This window comes from Motacilla alba, chromosome 3 (genome assembly GCF_015832195.1).
Source record: "Motacilla alba alba isolate MOTALB_02 chromosome 3, Motacilla_alba_V1.0_pri, whole genome shotgun sequence".
NCBI classification, from domain to species: domain Eukaryota; kingdom Metazoa; phylum Chordata; class Aves; order Passeriformes; family Motacillidae; genus Motacilla; species Motacilla alba.
In genome coordinates, this window is record NC_052018.1 from 61,948,178 (window position 1) to 61,974,594 (window position 26,417).

General features: G+C 41.5%; 1 protein-coding gene across 15 annotated transcripts in view; it reads left to right on the forward strand.

The window, feature by feature from the left end:
* Nucleotides 1-26,417, forward strand: part of HIVEP2 (HIVEP zinc finger 2) — a 136,475-nt gene that overhangs the window by 17,954 nt on the left and 92,104 nt on the right. For 12 of the 15 annotated variants that reach the window (XM_038132893.1, XM_038132888.1, XM_038132889.1 and 9 more), the window contains one exon: nt 14,322-14,427. The gene's annotated coding sequence lies outside the window, so the exon portion shown is untranslated. Of the gene's footprint in view, nt 1-7,205; nt 7,294-14,321; nt 14,428-26,417 lie in introns of those variants that run through there. The other 3 variants (XM_038132892.1, XM_038132896.1, XM_038132902.1) reach the window with 1 other exon arrangement.

A 26,417-nucleotide genomic window follows, 5' to 3' on the forward strand; every position in this document is an offset into this window, starting at 1 on the left:
TGCTGCCTCCTCCCAGGGGCAGCTGGTCACCTCCCTATTGCTCTGCTGGGGTGGTGATGCCAGAAACACGAGCTTCGTAATTTTCTTTTTATTTTTCCTTTTTGTTTTTTTACCTCCTGGAGAAGTCACTGAGAAGAGAATACAGTTATGTGGCAATGGCTTGCTCCACAGAGCGTGTCAGTGGACACAGCTGAGCTGCAAAGACCAGCATGGTCAGGTGATGGATTGCCTTGGGGAGACTGCCTTGTCCACTGCCTTAATGCAGAGGACACACTGTCAGGTGGGCATTGAGAGGTCCTGGAATATGGTCCCAATAGTGCTGAATAATGCTGAATATACTGGGCCTGAACAGATTTCTTTCCCTTGCTGCAGTACAGAGGCTGGCTTCTTGCAGAGCATTGACAGGAAGCCTGTTTAACCCTCTCTTGCTGCTGCTTTTACACTTCATAACCAAAGCCAGGATACGTGTAAAAATGGTTATTTGCAAAACACAAGCATTTTGCTGCTAACTCAGGGAGGAGGATTTTATCTCAGCATAGTCATCCAGAACATTAAAGCAATACAGTGTTTTTGTGATTGAAATTGACTGATTCAGTATTCAGCTGTTATTCTCTAATGATTGGGGAGGGGAGTGGGTCACTTTTGAAAAATAAAACACCCATGCATTAGGGAGTTTGCATATAGTGGTGTGAGAAGTGGCACTGAGTAGTCTAGAGTACAGGATTTGAAAGATTTGAAAGATTTAATTAACTTTGAATGTAAACAGTGCTGGTGCAGTGGCTTATTCATTTGTTTAAAGTTGCATAGGCATATTATTTAAGGAGCAGCTTTTGTCTGGGTTCTGTAATAAGCGACTTCTGGATTTATCTCATTAATCTTCTGTACTACCTAGCTGCATAACTGTTGTTTTTAACAAGCTGGAGTTATGTAACATGAATCATGCCTGGTGAGATGCTTGCTAGCAGGAAATAGCAAGATAGGCAAAGAAGTAACAGCACTCAACCCTTTGCAGAATAGGATATGACTGGGTTTTGAGATGACATGCTGTGTGTTGGTTCTCCCAGCTGTACAGACAAGATCCAGCTATCCATTAGGAGGATGCGTCTTGAAACAAAGTCTAGGGATGGGAATGTTTAACAGACAGAAGAGTGAATTTGCTCAAGCATCTGTAGTTCTTGGAGGGTTTTGTATATGTGCACACCAAGTTCCCCCACCCCACCCCCCTGCCATCTTTTTCCTCTGGGATAATAAGTGGGAAAATTCCCTTAAATGGGCCTGATTTCACATGTAAAAGAAAACATCTTGATGAGCTGTGATTGCCCCTGCAAAGTGTTATATAAATCTTTTGCTTCCTTTTTTTAATATGCCCTTATAGTATCATTAGGCATGTGTGCAACACAACAGTCCTCTCTCTCAAGAGACTTTACAAACAGTTTATAGAAAGGAGAGGCAAGTGATTATATGAATGCATTAGAATAAAAGCAATTGATTTTAAACTAATTTTTCCTTTAATAATATTTCCTTGACAATTTTCTCTGCTGTTACTTAGGCTTGATATTCAAAGTCATGCTGAGTTGTTAAGCCTGGGATGACTTCCTGCTTCAGTGGCATATATACAGATGTTAAATAATAATGTCAGGAGATGAAGGCGCAAGAATATCAGGTCTTTAGGTAAGGATTAGTAATAGTGACAATTTTGGAAAGGAATGGTTTAGTGCTCCTGAATTCCCTTTCAAACTGTCCTGCTCCCTCTCATTTTGACCAAATAATGATGTATTTTTCCTATGTCTTATCTATAAACGAAACAGCTGTAAAGTGTGGCACAGGAGTATAAACTCCTGTACTTTTAAATTTTATTGTTATTAACAACAGGTGGCCAAACATGAGTGCTGATATGGATGGTCTCCTGCACTGCCATGTGTACATGAACACAGTGGCTGATGGCGCCTTGGCACAGGTGGCAGCTGAGATGTTACAGTGGCAAGCAGCCTCTGTAAGCTGCTGTTGTAGCCAGCACCAGCACAGATAACATCAGCACGGAGACGAGGGGATGAACAAGCACAGATGGAAATGAGTGTTTTCTCACACAGGAGCCATCCAGGTCATGGCCAAGGGATGTCGAAAAGGCGCTATAAGGAAGTGAACCATGTTGCTCTTGGTATGTCCTTTTTTTCCAAAAAATTGAAGGATTTCTCCTGGACTGTCAGTACAACATCTTTCAGAAGAAACATACTTTTTTTATGAAAACTTAAAAAAAATTTCAGTCTTCTGGAGAATTTTCATTTGTTGTACTGAATTGACTTAGTTTTGTATAGTCACGTTACTGTTAGAGCAGCAGAAGCTTAGAGCTGGGAATCTAAACAGTGGCACATGAGGACACCACAACTTTGTAGGTGGAGAAAGACATTTTCCTGAGCCTGCATGATGGAAACCAAAATTAGAGTTCATCAAATGCTTTCTGTTTCTATCAACTCCAGTATTCATTCCTTTGGACTTTGTAGTGGGTTTTGTCTGACTAATGGTTATATCCTTTCTGTAACTCTATGATTTACTTGATACAGATGAACATTGTGTGGAGACATGGTATAAAATTCCTGAAATTTTTGTTGGTACACTTTGCTGTTATGGCTACTTAGGAGGGTTTGAGTGTCCTTAACTTGGGTGTACTTTACTTGAGTTTCCCTTACTCTTTTGGATGAGAAGTCCTTGTGGCTTTGTTAAGAGCTGTGACTTGTAAAGCCAGGAGGGTCAGAGGGAGCATCACAGGACCCATGGGAGTTTCCATCTTGTGTTTTAGTAGGATCCATGAGATGAGAATTGCTGCAGAGGGGGTTGTTGTGGCTCTCTGCTGCCTTATCTTGTCAGGTGAGAGCCTGTGCCTGCTGGCTTTTGCTGGGGGCAGCCAGGGGTGGGCTGAGGGCTGATGGGGGGGTGAGCTGGCAGGTGAGCTGGGCTGTGCAGGCACAGGGTGGTGCCATGGCAGATGAGCATAGCTGGGTTCAGTGCCTGTGAGGAGTGAGGGTTGTTCACCGTGTACTGTGGGAGGTGTGGGCTGGCCTTGAATCTGGTGCAATTTCTGTTTAAATCTGTGAGTGAGCAGAGTAGGGTAAGCATGTGGCTGCTGATGGAAGAAAGTAAATTGCCACGAGTGGCACTGATGCACGGACAAGGAGGGGGTGTATCTCTGTGCATGAGCAGGCAATTGCTTGCTCAGGAGTAAACTCTCTCATCCTGGGGTATGTGAATGTATCTTCAGAGGTTACTACTCCAGGTCATAAGGCTCTGCGCAGAGGGATTTCTTGCCCTTCAAGTTGCTGTACAGTTTCATTTTCCTTGCTTTTGTGTATCTTGTTCTTTCAAACCCTTAAGTGTTGTCAGGTTATCAAGTTGTTTCCATGTTGTGGCAAAACTTGAAACAATTACCAACCCAGTTTCACCATTTTTGCCAGCTAAAAAAGGTGAAATTTAATTTGCACTAATTATTTAACCAAATGAGATGCTCAGCATGAAAATGATCAGGTGCAAATTAAGATGAAATAAGTAAAGGAAAAAATATGCTGTGCATTACATGTTTCATATTAAGTATTCTATTTGTATTTCATTACCAGTCCATCTGCAAGAAGACTTTTCTTAGCAGATTGAAGCATTTAAAAAAAAACTCGAACAAATTTACAGTAAGTCTGATACAAATAAAGAATAGATTAAGATGAGAATTTTAAACAAATCTGGTTATTGCAGACTTAGTTTCTTTTCACTCTGGCTGTACTGTGTGCTTTGGTATGGTGTCTGGAGCCATGCGAAGTCCACCCTTTTTCCACATTGTGTTGCTGCAGAACAACCTCTGTAGAGCTGCTGTGTGTGTAAAATTGGACCCTAGGTAATTTGTATAATATGTAACCTAAGTGGGTGTGTGGTCTTAGCTTAGCTGCTTTGGGAGAGGCAGATGACAAGTCGTGATGGTTTCACTGTTTGTGGGGATGAGAAGCAAAAGCTTTTGTTGAGTTGTAGCCAAAGCTGGCCGTGGGATTGTGTTGATTACACCATCAGTCTTACCAAGGCGAGTTCAACACCTTAGTGGTGTTGCCGTGGTGCATGTTTCTTTGGAAGCACCAATACAACACCCTTCTCTACTGTAGAGAACAGGTTTCGCCCTGTAAAAATATGTGCTGTCTTTCTTTACCTTGGCAGGCCCTGGTTTTGAACTTTCCCAAACTTTGGAGATGTTTGTTGCAAGGTTTACTTCGAGAGTGGAATTGTTTTTTTGAGTGCATCATGCAAGATTTAGTTTATCTGCATGGAGCATGCTTCCTTGTGCAGTTGCTTTCCACAGTGCAGTGCTTGTAGATTAAAATCCTTTCTGTTGTGCTTGTGCCAGTTCAATTCCTCCTGCAGCAAGTCTGCTTTCCTGGCATACTGCATGCAGTAAGGTGCCTGGTTGCAATAGTGAGAAAGAATTTTTTTTTGTTTCTGCTGACATGTCATTCTTGCAGGTTCAAAGTGGTAATGACAGTTTTTTTATAACCATTTTGCAAGGAAACCCTGAAAACTAGAATAACACTCACTGCTTCAATGTATACTTTATTCCATCTGAAAAACTGCTTTAAATGCATGTGTTTGCACTTGGAATTTGAATGCTTTGCATCAAAACTAGAAATGACAACGTCATATGCATGGAGTAGACCTTTGAGTTTATGGTGGTGGCATGTTTTACTGTCTGTGACGTGTGATCACACAAGCTCAGCAGTACACAGCTGACTTGATGTATTTACTGCAATCCTCTACCTAAGGAAGTACGCTCTAGTGACTAGCAGGCTGGGTGGGGACTCAGTACCCACAGCTTCAATTCCTGGTTCTGCTACACAGTTCATGACTTTGGGGCAAGATTCACACCACCTTACACTGATTTTCCTTTGAGTTAAATTCGTAAATATGAGTGAGGCCCAGCAGTGTCACTGTGGTACAGTGCTCTCTTCATGTCAGTTCCACTTCCTTATCTTACAGAGAAGTCCTGTAGAGAGATGCTGTATTCTGCCATTGGTCCATAGGGAGCCAGTAGGGGTTTTGTGCTAAAACTGACTGTGGGGTTTGAACCTTATTTTGTTTTGTTTGTTTGTGTCTGTTTTAAGTGACCATTTTCAGAGCGACCGATAGTTGTATAGTTTACTATGGGTGCCTCTGCTCAAAATATTTATGGTATTGAACATAGAAGTCATTGCAAGAGTCAGGCTACATGTGGCCTTGGAGTCCACTTCCATCTCCTTTACTTAAGAGGAAAAATAGCCTAACTTAGGTGCAGTCAGCAGCCAAGGCATGAGAGATAGCACAAATATCTGCCAGATGAATCTGGTGTTTCATTAGCAAGGCCACTAAGAGAAACTTTAATTTCAGGCAGATTCCTGAGCTGTAGTGAAATCACTGGGTCCTACACATTCTCCTGAAGTTAAGTATATGGTTATATACTTTGTGAATAGGAATGGCTTATTGAGCTGGAGCCAGCATGGGGAATTTTGGGACTCCTGCTGTTCTGCTTACAGTATTTTGCAGGAGAATTTAAGGGTGTAGAATGACACCAACTGGATTCACAGAACAATCTGCTCCTGTTCCCGTGAACTCCAAATTATTTTCCTTCTCACATGCAAAGTTGTATTGAGAGCTGCATTTAAAAACCCATCTGTTGTCCATATTATATCAATACGAAGAAAAATTTTAGACTTCTAAAATATTCTGGTAATGTGTTCCATCCTGCTGTCATTTGTCTTTCAACTACAAGCCATTTCTTGTAGTTGCACTTACTCAAATCTTTTCCCTCAGACCAGCAGATGAAACTCTGAGTTTCTAAACTGTAGAGATGGAGGCAGGATGCTACAAACTGGTAGTGGAAAGAAATGACTGCTTTCAGAATATGATGCTTTTGATAGCCTAAAATAAATAACTAACTATAATATTTGTTTTCTTATCAAGTATGAGAATGACCAATAAATTACTGCAAAAGTTTTTTCGTCATATTTTTCATTACACAGTGTATTTGAAGTATCATCAGCATCTAGATATGTTTTGATATAATTCATGACACAAATACATATAACAAAATGAAGCCTTTTAAATTTTATTTTTTTTAAGTTACAGCAAAATAAGATTATAATTTCAGTGCTACTGGTTATAGTTTTATAATTCACCTGCTGCTGATCTGGCTTTCCTGTGTTGCAGTGGCAGTAGCATGAATGCAATGATTGGCAGACACTGCTTTTTGAGAGGACAGCAGTGAAATTCATCAGTAGTGTTTATTATGGTTTTGTTGTTACATTTTGCTGGAACAACCAATTGTGACAGAACAAGAGAGACAATATTGTATCATTGCAGGCTTGGAATTTTGTCTTTGAACTGTAATACATACTCAGGGGTGTATATATGTATGTGTATTTTCTTCTGCAAAAGCTACCATGCTTTCCTCTCACCATTTTAAAGCAGTATCTTCTCACTGAGGGCTTCAGGATTTTTCAAATGCTGCAGTGTTCTCCCTAGAAAACTCCATGGGAGATGCTTGGGCAGTGGGAGCTTTATAGGCTTTTCCTAGTGAGACACAGACCACAGATACAAACTGTCCATCTCACTATGGTTGGGTAGCTGGGCCAGTGTACTCCAGTGGGTGAATTTGCTTCCTTTCCCACTTTTATTTTAGCCATATGGGTGCACCTGTAGTTGTGAACTTCAGCTTTTGACTCCGTTTTGTGTCTCAGTACATCTGTTTTATCTGCAAGTTCTGCGCTCTCTGACTCAACATGGAAGATTTTTCCCTTTACGTGAATGCTGACCATCTCTCTCCTGTCTAAGCATAAGTTGGAATTGGAAGGACCTTCTGGCAACTGAGTAATTTTGAGACTGCTGTCTCTCTGTTGAATGTCTTTAGAGAAATTATTAAGAGGAGGCAGACACAGGCATGACATCACACACAGTTTGTGATTGCAGGGGTTTTTTACATAGGAAACAAGGTTACAAAAGAGATGTTGGGAGGAAGGTTGAATTAATTCCTTTGAGAATACTTTCTGAATAGGAAGCTATGTGAAAATAGTAAAATGTTAGAATTGTGTGATGTAAGTGATTTTTCTATTACCATGACTTTTATTGTCCATGTGGTAATATCTAAAGTCTTCTATGAAGATGTAGCCTTCCTTGTCTTTACATCTTCAAACTCACTGAATTTACAGCATAATACCGGACAGATGAGGAGAGGAAAGAAATGTTATCACAGGGATCAAAGATGGAGACAGATTGTGAGATGCCCTCCATGGTCAGGTAAGAAATCACTGGTGGCTAAGAACTTGGTCTGTTTCTCAAGTCCTATGATTTTGTGGCACTCCCAGCATGATACATCACTTAGCATCACAGAGGTAAATCTCTGTGCCTTTATGCACTGTGTTAAACCATGTTAAACCTTCAGCAGCCCTTTTTCCCCTGAAGCTTTTGACATATCTAGTTTATTACATGTATCTTTGCGTTGCAATTCAGTCCTAAACTTGTTTTATTCTTAAGTTTAAAGGTCCCATCTGACATAAAGCCCATAGATTTTGTGGATGATTTATGGAATAATGTCAGATGCCATTATTTAAAAAAATGTTACTGCCTTGCAAAAGTGAATGTCTTGTTTCCTTTGTTTAGTAACATATTCAAAACACTTGAAAGGAAGTTTTGGAATAAGGAGATTTCTACCCTGGGGGAGTAGTATCCTGTGCTTTCGTTAGGTCATGTCAGGCCATTGTTTTGCTTTTCTTATCATAAAGATCTTGTGTCTTTATTTGTGCTCAGCTGTGGACTTGAGTTTCCTGGAAGAGAGTGAAATAATTAAGAAATAATACTACAAAATCATATGTTCTCTGTAGCTATGCTTGTTTAGTTGAAGGGAGTTCTGATCTGTAGCTATGTAGAGTTATAGGTGGTGTAGATACTCCCCAGACATAAGTGGTATCTTGTATCTGTGGTTCTCATTGTAGCTGAAAAGGATTCTTCCATGTGAAAAAAACAGAAATTCGGGGTCACCTGTCAAATGGCTAGTAAAACCGGGGTTTTCACCCATGGCTGCCAGCTGAGACTCTCAGTGGCTTTTTCTCTACTGGTGGATGACACGGTGGCAGGGTCTGGGAAAGGGTGTGTTTAATTTATTACTTTAAATGCAGGCGCTGGGGAGGATGGCTGGGTACACAGGGTGGTTTATCAGCTGAAGTCATTAAAGTAGGGTGATTAATGTGGTGCCAGAGAAGGGCATGCGGTGTGTTGTGCTTGCACTTAAAATCTGTGAGCTGCCACACAAGGTCACACAGCCGAAGTACAGTCCTGGTGAGAGGAGTCACGGGAGGAAGAAGGGCACTGCCAGCCTAAATTAAGATCTCATATTGCTGTGCACTTTTGTCAGGGGATAGAAGAACACCTCCTTAATGACTTGTTAATGGGATGGATGAAGCTTGCTTGGTAAATTGGTCTTGCTTGGTAAATCTGGCTTGGTTCTAGTGTGACAGAGCTGAGATATTAGTATAAGTGATGTGAACAGTAGCTTTTGTGGTCACACCCTTGGATGCACATGCCTGCTTTGACAATGAGTAGAATTTCTAGCATTGACAGTGAGATGCCTATCTCCAGAACTAAATTTATCAATACAAGGAGGCATGAGAAGGCAAGGCTTGTTACATCCCGTATTCATGGGACTTTTCCTTTGAAATGTGTCATTCTATTTCCTGCAAGTGTTCCTTGGGGAAACGATTTGGATTTAGTATGCATTTTACCATTGATTCTTCATTCGTCACTATGTGCTGCTAGACTTTTGCCATAGTTTGTGTTTACTTTTATTTGCTGTCAAACACCACCACCCTGCTTGCAGGCTGCACTGTGATGTGCAGGTTCCAGTACACGTAGAGAAGTCCTGGTAGAGCAGAGCAGGGGTGCTGTGGGTGACCCCATAAAACACACACCAGCAGCCGACAGATGTTCAGCCTGCCCAGTGAGCACAGAAACTGCCTCCTGCACACACCTCATCCTTCCAAGCAGGGACCAACCTGCTCTCTTATAAAAAAAAAATAAATTAATTGCACCTAGGGTATCATAGTCTTTCCAGGGAGCAGCTCTGACTGAGAAACTGGAGAAAAAGCTCCTGGCAGAGGTTATACACCAAGGTTCTCTTCTTTATGTAAGTGGCAACAGCAGAAGGAGGATGAAGCTGCACAGCCATATGAATAAACATGCATAATCTGAAACTCACACTTCTGGCTCGTCTATCACATACCATCCTTTTATAGTGTGAGATGAAATGTCCAGCACCAAGTTTCAGCTGCCCTCAGCAGACATGCCATTACCTTCTATCTCAGTGCATGGCCGTAATCTCATCCTGAAAAATAAGATTTTACCTTCCACTTACCCTTCTGGAGACAGCTTGTCAGAGCAATATGGTACCGCAAACTTATCCTGCTTAATGTCAGCTAATTAAATTCATTTTTGAATATAGTACTAAGCCAATTTAATTCTGTCTTTCAGAGCCTGCAGAGACAGTTGTGACTTTCAGATGGGTTTCTGTCTCTGATTAGTGATCAAATCTCTTTGTGCTTTTCTAGACTGACTTTGTTTGTCTTTTTCTGCGTGTCTCTCCCCAGTGCTTCGGATGTTGTATCTCAGTGGGATATGGGGTGGAATGGAGTGTTTTTCCTTTTGCTTTTATATCCCCAGCATCTTCTGGCTCATTTGTCAACATTCTCTGTTTAATGACTTTTGATCTCTGAAATGAGTTTCATTACTGTGGCTGGAATGGGCACAGAAATAGGAATTACTGTGAAATTCTCCTGGTGTTAGATCTTGATTTTAGAGGTTGTTTTTCAAAAGTGTTGATCTTTGGAGGGATGGGCATTGGAGTGACCTTCTAACTCTGAGCTCATATACCCGCCTCTGGATGATCATTCACATCACAGTCCAAGTCACAGTCCAAGTGCAACAGCCTCCAGTAATGTTTACTGTCTGTCACTCTCAATATATTTTGTGATCACAAACATTCATGAACACAAGGGGCAGAATTTAAAAAAATAAAAAAAAAGATTAGTCTAAAAGAGAGAAAGGTCAAAGCAAGTCATAGAGTGACAAAGTGACAAAGAATAATGTACTTGATTAAGTAGTGCTGTGGAATATATCATGTCAGTCTAACAAGTATTTTTTAATTTTAGAACCTTTCTCTGCAGGTTATCAAAGAAATTAAAAGTAATTTGTCTGGAGATTTTCGTGCTTTATTTTCTGTACAGCTCTGGCACACCCCTCACTCCTTTTGTGCAGTTTTGTGCCAGGGACTGCTTCCAATTTCCGGTTTCTGAATTCCCCAGTACTGTTGGGCAGCAGACTGCTGTGCATCACCATGGAACCCCCTACTGCAGTTTACCCCCTGTCTGCAGCTGCATCTCTTTTCTCTCATTCTCTTCCCACTTGCCCTCCCACTTGTTGATGTGACCTATTTGTGTTTGCACAGACGTTACACAGGCAGAACTGAATAGTCGTTATCAGCACTATAATTCCTGGCTACACTGCTCCTGTTTTCCTCCCAGAGTGCAGCTGCAATGTGTGTGGAGACGTGGTTTGGGGAAAAGCCTGTGTCATTGTCAAGCACTGTGCCTCTTCTTTATGGAGAAGACGGCTTCAGTCTGCATGGATGTCAGTCTGATATATTTTACTGTCACTCCATCCCTCCCTCCATCCCTCCATCCCTCCATCCATCCCTCCATTTTTTGCATTTCATAGTAAAGCATACAAGCACAGTTGTGTCTGTAATGTGGCTTCTGATGGCAGAGAGAACAAACTACCAACTTTCTCACCTTTACTGAAGTCATGCTGAAGCTGTAAAACAGAAAACTGGTGCCAGGAAAGTAATACTTGAGCCTTAGATTTTTTCAGAGGAAAGGACAGAAATGTTTTTTTCAGATCATTATTTACATTTCTTTATTTAATTTTAAACTCTTTCTTTTTCTGAAAGGCTATTAAGAGGTATATATTTTTGAAATTAGAAGCTATAGTTTTTAATGAAATTAATAATAAAGTATATTCTATTGTATGTATCTGGAGAGTTTTTGAGGCTTGATACCTCCTCACCTGGGTTTAGTAAAGAGTTTGAGGCTTTTATGTAATCAATATAAGCAATTGGTTTTGCTACTTTGTTTCTTAAGTCCTCATTCATTCTTCAAATTAGCATGGGGAGAAAGAATTGCTATAAACCAGGTAAGTCCTACAGCACAACAATGGTTTTATTGGGACTTTCTAAATATTTGTGGTTGTTAGGCCTCTGTAGCTCTGTTGGTGTGACTTCACTGTGCGCATTGATATGAATATTTATAATACAAAAGATTGCATATTTGCTTCTTCGGTGCTGTACTTTGTAAGAAAGGAGTAACTTTGGGGCAATGGAGTAACTTATCTGTAGTTTAGTATGTAAAAATGTAGTTTTAGGATAGTCCTAAGACATGTAGACTCAGTTTTAAGAAGTGATGGCACACATGTCTGGAATTAAGTTTGAAGCAAAAATTTAATTTCAGCTTCCATTAATTTTTCTAACTGTACCTAATATTGCATTTCCTTAAAATATTGCTTGTGAAAATGAAGGTTTTAATTGATAGCACTAGAGATTATCACTGTCTAGCTATAGAAAATAAACAGTTTGGACAAGAACTGTATTCGTTTTCTTACCAGTTTGTCTTTCTGTGGAGACTATATTGATTTCTATGTTTAGTTCCCAGGCTTCCTCCCACTGAGATTTTAAGCGCTAGGTCCCCAATGGATTTCTGTCAACACTATTTCCATAATTGCCAGAACCACATTCATTAATACCTTCCATATAATTTCCATTTCCATTTCATTTTGCAATGGCTTCCATGCTTCTGCTTCACCTAGAAAGACTTTGCTTTTGCCTTAAAGAGGCTCTTCTAGGACTTGCAATTTTAAGGTGTATTTTTGGGACTTTGGTGTTTGTTTCTCGCCACAGGTAGGGAATTAGGAGGCCTCTGACAAAAAGATCTTTGTAAAAGATCTTGAAAGTTGTCAGGGTCATGAGTAATTACATCAGTTCTTAGCTGTTGCTCATTAGTGCCTCTGGCTCCACTAGAAGTGTTTGGTTTGAGCAGTTTTGGCTTTCTTCTACAAGGTCTCTGGGATACCTCCCATCTCAACTATGAGCAGAGAGACAGAGGCTCTGAAATGAGGCATAACTAGTGGCCTTGAAAATCTGGACCTGGCCAAGGAAGAGGATAAAGACTCAGTGAAGTAATCTGAGCAAAAGGGAATCAAATGGAAATTTACAAATGCAATTCCTACAGGACACTGGAGAGCAGAAAGCCAAAGGTTGCTGGTGACAGCTACCAACTTGAGTTAAGGTTTGAACTGATTCACTAGAGATGACAGACTGTTTCACTTGGTTCCATGTGTGCTGTATATGTCTGTTCATGATGTAGCTATCTGGTGATCATTCTTTTCAATTCATGTGGTGATTTAGAACTTTAAAATTAAAGTATTCGTGAGAGTTTTCATTTTCTAGAACTATTGTTAACAGACATAAAGAAAAAGGAAGAAAAATGTTTAAATTATTCACCTGAAAAGTCCTGGTAGTTTGCAAGGTAAATGATTAGGTGCAGTCATTAGGGACAGATTATTTAATTACTCCAAATAAATCTGCAAGCAGAAGAAGAATGTGTTGCATATCTTACTGTATCATTCTGTTGAAGGCAGTTGGCTGTGTTTATGCTTCTGTGGGGGATATGTCATGAATGATTTCTCTGGGAAGGAAGATTGTTTTTAAGGCTTCAACAGGTTGAGAAATTTTGCTTTTGTATGTGAAGGAGAGTTATTGGGAAAGAAAATTTCAGCAGTTCCATAGAACAGATCTATCTGAGACTCAGATAGATCTCTGCACCATCTGCCAGCCAGCACTGCCTCAGAGCAGTCACTGCTCCCCCATTTTCCTCACTGCTTCTGGGTCCATGCTGTGGCTCTGCAGCTTGGTGTCTGGCATTTAAGTGTGCCCATGCCCTCAAATAGGTGCATGACTCTGTTGGTGTTAATACTGCTTCAGAGCAGGCAAACTTTAGATATTGCATTGCAGCATCATACCCATGGGCAGTAATAGTGTCCTTCACCTGTAATTTTTTTGTTGCTGTTTGGGACCCATGGATTATGGTCTTTGCAACCTAGTCTTTACATGGTTTTACACTTGTTATTGAAAACCAAATGCGGAATATAGGAGACACTGACTTGCTTAGGTGGCAGCAAATGAAGGTGTACTAGTGATGATACTAGATGATACTAGTGAATGTGAGGTGTTGAGTCTGCTCACTGAAGTGTAATAAAGTGATCTAGTATCATCTAGTGATACTAGATGATACTAGATGATACTAATGAACTGTGAGGTGTTGAGGCTGCTCACTGAAGTGTAATAAAGGCCTCTTTGGGGGCTTGAAGACTCAAAGAAGCATTAGAGTAATTTATAAAATATAAACTAAGCCTAAAATGTAAATTCTTGAAAATTCTTTGTTATTTACCAGGCTTTCTTATTGAAAACCACTTACTCTAGGATGAGATGCAGCTTGTTGAGTAGGAGAAAGATCAGCTTCTGTTTGGGGAGGCTTAAATATGAAATTGGGTAGTTTGTTTGTTTGTTGCAGTGTGTCTTGTCATTGCAGATAGACAGCACTGCTAATGCAAGCTCATTTTTCATCTCTGCATTGGTTACCTACCGAAATATTTAAAACCAGACTCACCCATCAGGTGGTTTTAAATTATCAAATGATTATAAATAAGGTGATTGTAGTGACCAATGGGAAGTAAATGCTTTGTTAAGATCCCTTGATCTCAAGAAAACAGGTTACAAGAGAGCTCCAGCATTGTATTTCCTTCCAAACCATCAGTTTACAATGTTGGGGGAAAAAAAAAGGGAAGATAAAGCCAAACTGGCAATGCATTGGTGTCCTGGTGGAAGGAATTACATGCTTTTCAAGGACCTGACAAATGGGAAATCTGAAGTTCTGTAGCTGTCCACCAGACAGTTACAACTTCTGCTTTAATATTGAAAACTAGTTTTCAATGCTTTGATAGTATGCCTAAAATATGGTCTGGAGCAGTGGGCCAAAACAGTTTGGCTACAGTTGGGCACTTTTGCTTGCCACTGTGAATGGCAAAATGTTTTCTGTGAGCCTGGAAAAAGCACAGAACCTGTTAATGCACAGGATGAATGTGTGAAATGCACAAATGCATTGGCAGAGCTTGCTGTAAACCTGCGAATGTGATGAACTTAGTATCTGGATTTGTTATACTTTCAGGTGGGACCCTCTTCTGACATGTGATCTACCCTGAGCTACTTTGACTCCTACGATGACAATGTTATCACTGCCACATCTCTGGGAACCAGTTATTCACAAGTACACGGTATGTGAACGTCTGCATCTTACATTAACCATTGCTTGTTGGAACAGCACAGAAACAATAACAAGAAGGTGCTAAAAGTCATTGAAGTGAATGTTAAGCCACATGTACAACCAGTTACATGGAGCTGTTCCAGCAGATGTTTATCTGCTAGGCCTGGCCTGTATGCAGAATAGTGAACTGTTTTAACTTGAACATGTATTTATTCACAGATATTGGTAGAAGCATTCTACCAGTGTTTCCTTTGGATGAGATTATACTCGTACAGTGATAATATGTAGATATACAGAGGATTATTCTCTCTCTCAAGAAGGAGGGAGTAGTAGCAGTAGCGTGAAGGGTTCTGTACTTTAACGGTATTGTTCTGTACTTTAACTGTATTGCTGCACTTACAGCAGTACTTTTTTTTTTTTTGCATTTAGAAAAGGTCTTTAATTGCCTTCTTCATTCCATTTTCAATTTCTGGTCAGTCTAAATTAGATTAATTTCACACACCAGTGAGTCCCTAAAGAAGTGTAAATTAACTCCATTTTACCAAACTCAACCAGATGATGGCAGTTATTCCCTTGATGTTTGTCTTTCCATCACCCACCATCTTTGACTAAGATTTCAATAGGAAGTAAATTCATATTTTAGCCTGTTTTCCTCAGCCTGTATAAGGAAATGGAGACTGAGATCCACATCTGGTGAAGGGAGGTTATTCAGTTTATGGCCTACAAGGCAAAAATTCTGAAGTCACTGATAGCTGGCATGTTTTTCTTTTCTATGATTCTGACTTAATATTTTTAACACACAGTCAGGTCCTGTAAGGCTATGGCAAAATGGTTTTATGGGAGTGATTACATTGTTGTTTTAGGTTCTAAGGCAGTTCAGAGCACACCACATAGCTGTTAGCATGGAACATCTTCATCTGACTTATGGCCCCAATGCAACTTCCATCAAAGCTGTCTGAAAAAATTTCCTCATGCTGATGGGAGTGGAATAGCACTGCATTTAACACCTTCTGTTAAAGCAGTGTTCTCTGCTTGGATATTTTTTTGTTTCTTAGCCATTTCTTAGAGATTAAGTATTAAAGATACAAACGTAAAACAGAATTAAAAGGATAGACAAAATAATGAGAACTCTATCAGTGAAATGCTTGTTACATGTGATAAGGAGAGATGACTGTTTGCTCTGAGAGTATATATCTGTGTTTAATGCACTGTATTTTTATGTGTAATGTTGAAGACACTGTCAGAAATATGGATGATCCACTGCTACAGCAGTGATGCAAGGGAGGGAAAGCAAGACAGAAGTCTTACAGGGAGCAGGAAGAGAAAGATCATTCTTCATTGATCAATGCAGTGTGTTTTGGGAAAGCAGTTCACAACTTGGGTAGCCTGTGTGTTGGTTGGTGAAGGTTTCCACATCTGGCTGGACAGTTCAAAGAGAAGCTCTCAGAGGTGACATCTACCACTGAAGTGAGAGAGCATTGCACCTGCTTCTGCTGGCAGGGCTCCTAGCATGCCTCTTTAGCCACTCTCAGTAGTCTCTGCTGGCCAAACACTGTTAACATGACCCTTTGCAGACTGTTTGTATTTTCAGATGTCTCTTCTGTTGTCCATACCTAAGCACCTTTTCAGGAGGGATACAGAAATAAGAATTTCTGTTGCTTACATTTCTTGTGAGTTGATTCATTTTCAAACATTCAGAATAATTTGTTGGTATGTGTTTTTGTAAATAAGTTGTTTTGGTGTGTGTGTAAGAATTAGTAATGGAAAGCTGGTTTGAAGAAAATGAGTTTCATGTCCTGCAGGGGCAGAGGTCTGGAAAGCACCCAGCAGACCAGCTGGTCTGCTTTCCTGCCATCACAGGTATCTCAGCATGAAAAGCATGAACGCATCTTGGTTGACATTTTCACTTTTCTGGTGGAATGTGACTTTTTGGGGACCTCTCAGAGCGCCAAGGGCAGGTGGTGGGGAGAGGCAGCTGTTGGAGAGGTGACTTCTTGCAGATCTCCGTGTTCCCCAGCACAAAGGGTGAGCAGCCATCTCACAGCTGTACTTTTAATGAGCTGCAGGGCAAGGGAGACTGCGTCTTGCACCTCGTGAAGCTTCTGGTACTGGCAATAACCTTCACGGATTTGCCATCTACACACATCAAAATGAAATTGACCAGTGAACACAGGAGTCAGAAGGAAGTGAAGGTTTTCATGTTTATTTTTCCTTTTGGGTGTTATTTTGGTTCTCCTCTTTTGCCAGTTCTCATATAGCATTGCAAACATTTCAGGAAGCTAATCTGCAGGAGCACAGCTCATAAAAGATTGACCTGCCAGAGGACGAGGCTCTGCTTATTACAGAAAAGCTTCTGAGACAGTGACAGCTGAAAAGATTACACATTTCCACAGGAAATTAAATTTGATGTAATATAGTGAAAGAATGACAAAATGGAAAGGGTATATATAACATATTTGTTATTATTAACCAGTAGAAAAATGAAAACTTGAGATCCAATAAAGTGCATGTAATTTAGATATGGATAGAAAATTCCCAATAGTTTTTTTAAACTTTGGCCCTCCACTTTGATTTGCCTTCTCTCAGTGTTGTTATTTCAATGTGGAAAATCATTAACTTCTTAGAATCATAGAATAACTTCAGTTGGAAAGGACTTTTAAAGACCATCTAGTTCCAACACCCCTGCCATGGGCAGGGACACTTTCCACTAGACCAGATTGCTCAGAGCACCATCCAGCCTGGCCTGGAACACTTCCCGGGTTGGGACACCCACAGTTGCTTTGGGTAACCAGCTCCAGTGTCTTGTAAAATTATGTTAACTTATAGGCACATTAGATTATAAAACATCTAAATCAAGTTTCAGAGCAGTCCTATGGTATCCAGGTGGATTCTTCAGCAGAAGGTGCATATGTGACACCAGACTGGGAGAGACAAGAGCTTCCTTCTTTGCTTTGTCCTTTTCCCTTGTGGATGTGAAGTGCCAGCAGAGGGGGAAGCTTTTCTTCCCTGTCTGCCCATGCTTGTTGCTGAGGTGTGGCGTGGTGCTCCATGGTCTGTGGAAGTCCTAGCTCTGTCCCAGCTACTACCTGCAGCATGGCAGGTGCCAGGGGACCCACTGGGGCTGTTCAGGTGACATTCATGATGGGTACTGAGGTCCTTGCTGCTAACCCAAGGCACAGGGCAGGTGATGTATCTCCTTTTCCTCTCTTCCTTGGGGTCAATGTAGGTGCCACAGTGAGCCTGACTCTCTCCTGGCCAAGTGCTTCACAGCAACACATAGGTTTTCTTTCAGAGGGGATGGTAATACCCTTAATAATTTTACACCTTAATAATTTTTCCTTTAAGATCTGATTACCTGCAGTTGGAAAGAATAAGTAGGACTCTGGCAGGTTTAACTTTATTAACCATCATAAATCCTTTCCTTTTTGAGTCTAATCAGTCTCTGGAGTCCTTTTAATTCTCTTGACATTGCACTGGCCTTTCATCACAGCTCAATATACATTTTCCTGTAACTAGAAAAGTGATGGCAAGAGCCTTACGTAAACTCGCGGTAATGGACGCAGCGATGGGGACGTGTGGCTGTCAGACGTGTGCTGCCGCTGGAAGGAGGAGAGGGAGCTTATGCTGCCAGCACAGCTCTGCCTCTGCGGAGGGCAGAAGGGGGTACCCGAAAACACAGGCAATCACAGGGTCTTGTGTGCACTGCTAGCACCTGGGGACGGGGAATCAGCTGCCTTGACAGACAGAGACACAGACACAGCAGTGCTTTTGTGCCTTATTTTGGCAAGTGGGTGCCAGGAGCCAACCCTGCCTCAGAAAGCCCCTCTGTGAGCAGCCCCCAGCCCATGTCCCTGGGGCAGTGAGTGGCCGGAGCCTGCCAGCGGCACGGCATGCTGGCCCAGCCACCAGAAATGGGGGAGCTGGGAGCGGCGCAGGGACCGGTCAAAGCTGCACGGGTGGAGGTGCTGGGTGAATGGGGCTTTTCTGAGCTGGGGACAATGCTAAAAGGAAGGAGTGTTACCAGGTGGTCGAGGGGCAGGCACCAAAGCAACAAATGGTGCCTTCATAAAGTCACTACCTGGGTTATTGCCTCTCTGTCCAGCCTGCGCACAAAATCCTGCGGAAACCAAGAGGGGAATTCCCCGGTCGGTAGTCTGTCTGTCTCTCTGCTGTCCAGGAATTCATGGGAAGGAGAAGGCATCCCAAGAATCTGCCCCAGTGTGCAGGGACAGTAAATTCCCTCTTGTTTTTCCATATGCACAACTCAGCAAGTTTCTTCAGCAAATGCTTTAATTTTAAGCTTAATACTATGCAAATATTTAACTTGGGACAAAAAAAGCCTCAAGCTGGCTTCAGACCATGGACTGGCTTCCAGTTGTTTCTGCAGGTACAGATCCAATGTTTACATACATGAATGGCTATTTGTTTGTTTGTTTATTTATTTACTATGGTAATATTTTTTATAATGAACTTGGATATTTTTGTACTCTGCTTTTACTTTGAACATAAAAATCTGTGTATTTGCAATTCGTGTACAGGCATTTTCAGAAGCTTTGACAGAAGGCTGAGATCTGCTGAAGATAATCACTGTAGGCTGAATCTTGAGGATGACACAGAATTGTACTGACTTTGTTTTTTCTCTAACTGAAGTCCCCAAAGCTGTGCTCATCCCTGATATCCCACCAGCCCAGGTTGTTTAAGAAAGGTATTGAAAGATTAGGTCCCTACTGCAGGATCTTTACAGTTTAATTTGTTTATTCAGACAAATGGGTACAAAAGAATATTTGGGAGCATCAAGAGCCTTAGCAATACATAGGTTTATTAGGTTTAAAAAGTCTGCTTAAATGTCACCTTGCAAGATAATACTTTTCTGTATCCACATATATTTCATACATTTATGCTTTCTGCAGCCCTTGTGTCGGCTGCTGCAGGCCTGACAGCACCTCCTATTAAAGAGGGAAAGACCGTAGTCTTGTGGCCCTTCTATAATGTGCTCAGCGTGCAAGCTATTGAGTTCATGAAGATGAGAATAGCTATGTCAAATGTGTTTCATTTGCATGTGGCAAGATAGAAAAAGCAAACTCTGTGTGAAGACGAGCAGGCAAGTAAGACATTGAATGCCTTAAATACGAAGGGAGTTAATGCTATGCAGTGATTTTGCTTCTGTTATAGGAAGTGTAAGAACAGTATGCTTCCAAAGCATAAATACAGCATAAGTATATCGCCATCCAAGCTGCAAAGGTTTCAGTTCCATGGCAACACGGAGGGCCCGACTGTGCTGAAGGTGGATGTATTAATGCATTCAGAGTGAGGGGTTGGGACTGAGCTGGGCAAAAATAAAATGCACCTAAATTTTCCCCCTTAACTTATTTATATATAAAGTAAAGCCTTTGTTCTTAGAAAATCAGAGTGACATGAATACACCTGCTCCCCCCCCCCCCCCCCCCCCCCCAATTCTCTCTGATTCTTCTTTACATACATTTTTCTCAAGCAAAAAGCAAATGAAGAAGCTGGGTTTTTTTGAGGTTTTTTTATAAGACTGTAAGTGCAGCAGCACTTGAATGTTGCAAGAAAATGATATTAATCCCTGAGATGGTTGTATATCCCTAGAGAGAAAGACTTGGGATGGGGGTGGAGGGACATATTGTTTCCAAGATGTATTGCTTTACACAGCAGAGTGAAGCAGTGGGTGGTTGGTTGGTTTTTGTTTGTTTGGTGGTTTTTTTAATATTAATATTATTTTCCTTGATCCTTTTGATCTGCCCTCTTTCTGCCTTTCTCTGCATCTACTTCCAGTTTCCCCTACCTCCCCTGGCTGAGAAACGGGAAACAAGACTTAGCTCTGTTTCCTGACATCCAAAGAAATATAAAAGTACAAAGAAATGGTGTATTTTGTTTTCCCAGCTGACTTGGATTCACAGACCTGCACTAGAAAGGCACCTGCTCCCAGAGAGGGTCAGGAGTCACCCCCCAGAACAACTGGGCAATTCTCCAGGGAATAACTGAGAGCTGCTCATTACGTGGATTTTGTTTGATCTGTTTGGTTGACTGCAGGAATGTAGGATGGGAGATTGTGATAAATTGATTTTTCTCAGAGTGAAGAACTACCTCAGGCTGATCCTGCCAGCTGTACTGATGGGTGGATGAATTGCAGATTTGCAAGGCTTAAAGTCAGACTGGGCAATAGGAGAACCTCCAGATGTTGATATTTGTGAGGCTAACAGCAGTGCTAATCTGGCATGGTAAAGCTGACAGAAATGGCAAGTTAAACTGGATTTACAGCTGCTCTGTATTGCTAAAACAGGCAGAGCAGCCTGAACATACCAGTGCATCTAGCCTAGAGATTTCAGCAAGGTTTCTCTGTCTAACTGAGGGATGAATATAGCTCTGCAGCTGGAAGTTGCTGTGCAAGAAGAAAGCAGTTGACCAACTTCCAACTGTGGTTAGACTGTGCAAGAGGAGAGGAGGAATAAAATTAATCTCTCTTTTAATCTGTATTCTTTTTTTCCTTTTTAAAAATTTGGTTTGGAGTTTCTGTTTGTTTATTAAATAGCAGCAGGAATATATTTTTTTTCTTAAAAACAAACCTTGCTTCCATTGCAGTGGGAACCTTGAGTTTGAGATTCTGCTTGGAGGAAATTTCAAATTCTTCAGGAGACCATGCAATGGGGGTAAATCTTTTCTAAGGGAATAAATAGCACTGAAATAATCCTGTCTCAGCATTCCACAAAGGGGTGGATTTCACCCTCCAGGCAGTAGAGCTGCAAAGTAAGAAGGTGTCATTTTAAAAATGTTCTCTTTCTTAGGGAAGCAGCACTAGTAAGACCGGGTCCCTTGCTAATGCTGCACTTGACATCCTCACAATTTTGTTGTTGTTGTTGTGGCTTCTGATTTCTGTACAGCCCCCCAAAACAAGGAAGCAGATGTAGCTCATTAAATACTGGCACATGCTTCCCAAATTATGTCACACCTTCATTTTCCTGAGTTTTGACAAAGGAACTGTGCATGCAGCCCTGAAATGAAGAGGAGGAATCACTCCAGTCAACAACGTAGCAAGAGAGCCAGAAGGATTCCTTTGTAGGTGTCCCTACCTGATGCAGCCCTGCAAACAGCCCAGCTGCTGTTTGTCAGCACCTTCCCAGGGGAGTGCCTCAGTCAGCTTGGCAGGAAGGATGAGCAAAAAGCACCAAGAGGAACACCAAAGAAAGAAGAAAAGGAGGAGAGAAATCAAGGATGGGAAGAGTAAGGAAACAGAGCAAAGGCAGAAGGGTGATCAGAGAAAAAACTGGGTTGGGAAGAGCACAGCAAAGGAAAGAGATGCTCCTCTGGTGCCTGTGAGGGAAAAGCTGGTTTTCAGATGTAATGCAGACAAAACCAAACCAAACAAAAAACAGAGCAAGAAAATTAAAATACACAAAGTGGAAGAAGGTACCAGAGGGAGGAGAATTCAGATTGACATGAAGAGGAGAAAATATATAAAATATATGGATGAATTTCATAGTATGGTCCAGCCTATTTGAAATAGTAGTTGCTAAGTTTGTAGCACCAAGAATTTGTGACCTTCTCCTTATGGAGGTTTTGGGGGCTGGTGAGGAGCAGTAGGGCCATATTGGGAGGCTGCTGCAGGCACCAGAATGGGTGGTTGGAGGCAGATCTTTTCTGTGCACCCTGTCTGGAAGCCTAAAGCCTGTATGAATATCCCCAGGGAAAACTGCTCATCCTGCATCTGAAGACTCAGAGTCATAAAAATGTGCCTGCTGCTCTCTGAAGGTACCTGAGGAAGGGCTGTTGCCATGCAGGCAGGGGTAAGGGCTCCCTCTAGATCTCTCTTCCAGTTGTTCAAACTATCTAGGCTACCAGGAATAAAGAGCTGAATGGAAATTTTAGTTCTGGCTGTTCCAAAGAAGCTTCTGAATGAATTCTGCATCAAATAGTGAATGTCTTCTTTCCTCCTCCTCCTCTCCACCTACCTTGTTCCTAAACATTAACATTTCATGTCAGTTGAGCTAAGTTCGGTGTCAGACTCAGAGGATCCTGCTGAAAAATACACCCCTGTTTTGTGGCAAGCCAGAGAAGATGAGAGGCTTGTGGTGTTTTTTCCTTCTCAAGCTCTGCTCTGCTGGGAAAAACAGCTAAAGCTGTGTGAAGCTGTCTTCTTCCCACTCTCCTAAACTTCACTCCTAAAAATGCTGCTCTCTCAACAGCTTTGCTGCTTCTCTGAAGGAGGCATGGCTTGGCCCACTTAGTGCCATCGCTTGCCAGGGGATGTTTTCTGAGATTGTGGTGACTTCCATCTTGATAGGAGGCTGAAGAAGATTGCTGTGGAACAACTCATTGGCATCACTAGCTGTGTCATTTGAAAATGGTTACTTAAGCACAAAAGGGAAGAAAGAGATCAGAAATCATGAGATTTAAACCCTGTCCAAAGCTCCAAACCTCCAAATAATTTCTGCCAGTTCTGCTTCTTCTTTTCTAGAGACTTAGGTGGTATTTGCTTTATATTTTTAAACTTTTCTCAAGAACCACCAAGGTGAGAAACATTCTCTCTCTGAGATAGGTTGTTTTGTGGGCAGTGGTACCAGTGTGTGCCAGGCTGAGGCTCAAACCCTGGCTGACCACCACACTGGCCATGCAACACCTGAGGGCTGAGCTTGGGGCATCAGTCTGGAATTCCTCCTCAGAGCCAGCTACCAATTTTCTCCAGAGTTTTTGGAATGTCACTACTGAAATGCAGAAGATAACAAATGTCTGTAAAGATGGAGAAATGTTCATTCAAAACAGTGGGTTTGTTGTTCAGGAAGAGGAATTGTTAACTGGGAACTCGTCTCTGAGATACTCTGCAGTATGTAGTAGTATTTCATGTTAAAAGAATGGGGACAGGAGAGACCTGGAGACCTTAATAATTTTTCCTATTCTAGAGAAAGCAAGTGGTGAAAGGCACAAGAAGGAGATGTTGGTGAAAACCAGACAGTGAGCGCTGTCTTGCTGCTTTTGGTGGAGTGAATGGGGATGTTGCTGTATCTCACTGTAGTGATGCAGAGATGTGCTGATACTTGCTTATTTCGATCTGGGCTGAAAAGCAGAGACAAAAAAATTGCATGTGGCTTTGGAATGCTGCAATACATCCGAAATCAAAGCTGGTGTGATGTGGAAATTATGATGGCTGATGTTTGTGTAACCCCAAATCTTTCAACCTGTACCTGAATTAACTTCTCAGTTGTTAGAGGAGCACCATCCTTCCCACAGATGCCATGTGAGCAGGACAACCATTTCCGCACAAGAGGAGGAGTTTTTTTCCCTTCTCTCATCTTGTTGTCCAGTCTAGCAATTAGGAATCAAATTTAACCCCCCAGTGTTTGTTTCAGGCCCTTTGAGTCTTTAATTCTTTGCCAGCAGCAAAACAATTATTTTTGATAGGCACGCTAGTTGTTTTTTAATTTGTTTATAATCAGTTTTCTAGGAGGTTGCTTTGATGTGGGAGGAACTGAATTCTTTGGGTGCAAATATTTGCTCTTGACTCTCTTAGTCATTAAAAGATGTTTTCCACATTAAGGTGCCTTTACTTTTAAGGGCAAATGTCAAGCATCTTCTGGTACCAGAAACATGAAATGTGTGGCTGCCTGAAGAGGAACCATTTACTGAGCTGCATCATATGAGGGCAGGAGGGACCAAGACCAGCCCAAGACTTCTCCAGCTTCCTGGGGAGAGGCCAAACAACCCCTGGGCCCCTCTGGCTGTCCACACCAGCCCCAGGACCTGAGACCCCACAGGTGCTGGTTTCAGCTTTTGACCTACATCCTTGCTGAAATGGCTTCACAGTAAAAGATGTCATTGTTCTTTTCCAAAAAGAGCGTGTCTCTTTTTTCTTGGGCTTTTTTCTTTTAAATAAATTCCCTTGCCACCTTTTTGTATTTTCTGACTGCAGCTCTTTTAAGGCTCCCTGCCTCTGCAGTTTTTGCCTTTGTACAGGTTATTTTTGGAAACTGGGGAACCAGGAGGAGGGAGGAAATTTAGGGGAGTTAACTGTGGTAGAAGAAGAAAGCTCTTTCCCTTGGTGTGCTCTTTCTTCCCTGTCCTTTCTTCTCATGACCTCTGTGTCCGACTCCAGTTGCATTGCTCATTCCAGGGCAAGCCGGAGCTGACCCTCTTTGTGCCCAGCGAGCAGCTCCTTCCCACGCGGTGCTGCTTTGCTTGCTTCTTCCTCCCTGCAGTGGCTGCTGCTTCTCTGCTGCTTTTCTGGGTCAGCCAGTTGGCCAAAAGGTGGGTAGGTGGTCGAGCAGAGTTTTGGGAGCTGTGAAACACTGGAGGCACTTGGGAAGTTATGTGCCTTAGGGTAAAGTGTATGCAGAGAAGAATGTGTTCCCTTCATCGTCTCCTCAGGGGAGCAGCCCCATCAAGGTGGTTGGCTTTTTCTTGAAATGCCAGTGGGTTTTTTATATTAGAAGTGTTACATGCTGACTGCCAAAATTTGCAAGAAAAAAACCAAATTCTCTGAAAGACTGGGGAATAGCAACTGAAACCTGACCTGGCAGAGAGACCAGGAGCTCACCTTTTGGATCTGGGCGTGTGAGGCAGGCAGTGGTGAGCACAGACACCCTCAGAATGCCTGAACTCTTCTGAACAGGAACAATAAATTCACCACAAAAATGCACGGAGAAATTTTCTGTGAAGGAGCAACCAAGGACTCTTTTTCCTGTCTAGGTTTTCTAAAATTACTAATGCATAGAAAGTCATTGACCATACGGTAAGTCAGGCTGCCCTTCTGCTGAGACAGTATCTGGATAATTGAGATGCCTGTGATTACCCAGGAAAACTTGCTGATGTTTACACTGCTGTCAGGCATTGAAGTCACACCATAATATTTGTTGTGGTATCTTGAAATAGGTTTTAAAATAGATTGACATCACAGCACAAAGTGGGAATTTTCCTAATTTTTTCTGTGGTTATGAAAATGCCTAAATAGCAGTGTAGCACAGTAAATGTTAAACATTAAAAGCAGGGTTTATGAGTTTATGATTAGAGGACATTGGTAGAGAAGGAAGAAACTTGAGTTTGATAGGAGTATGGTAGAAATCAAAGCAGGGCTTGGTGGTAGACTCAGAGCATTAACAGGTTGACTTAAAGGGATGGATTTGGGTCAGCATCATACCAAGAGCTGGAATTGAGGAAGACTTTGACCCTAAATAAATAAATTTTAAAAAATATGATTCTGTACAATAAGCCGCACAACTGATGCAAAAAGTCAGCAAATGTGAAGAGAATGAAAAAAAAAAAGAAAATTAAGTACTGTCTTAAAATACATGGAAATGGAGGAGGTTTTACTATCATGCTATTGCAGAGATCAATTAAACTGTGCAGAATGGTTATGCAAAATGTTTGCTGTAGGGAAGTAGCCGTTTTCCATAGATTCTAGGAACGAGTACTGGCATGCTGCCGACAGTGATTTATTTTCACCCAGCCCTGGTGCTTGTGTCTGGCACTCAATGAAATCTTCCAGGGTAAATTATTTATTTAATTAGGAATGGCCACAGTTGCACTGAGAAACTGGCAGCACAGCAGCAGGAAGTCTGTTAGAGATTGCATCTAACTTCTTACAGATAGGCTGCTTATATATGCTTTCATTAATTAATATAATAAATAATTGCATGTTGGCATTTTTGTTAATTAGCAACAGTTCCTAGTCTGACTGCAGTGAGTGTACTGGTATGTGTTGGAGAAATCTAATTTCTTGATTAAATAACCCAGAGGCTTGTGTAGCAAACTAAAACATCAGATTGTTGCTTAACTGAACTTTTGAACTTTTCATAGGAAAAGGAGATGTCAGTAAGAGAAGAGTCATATTAATCAGTGCGTAAGCTGGAGCAACCCAAAAACTTTCATTTCAGTAGGCATTCCCATAAGAGCAAGGAGAGATATCTCCCCTCTTCTTATGCCAAGTTGGCAAGATAATGTTTTTTTCATAGATTAACATATTCCAGAGATGAGAGATAAGAGCTGGTG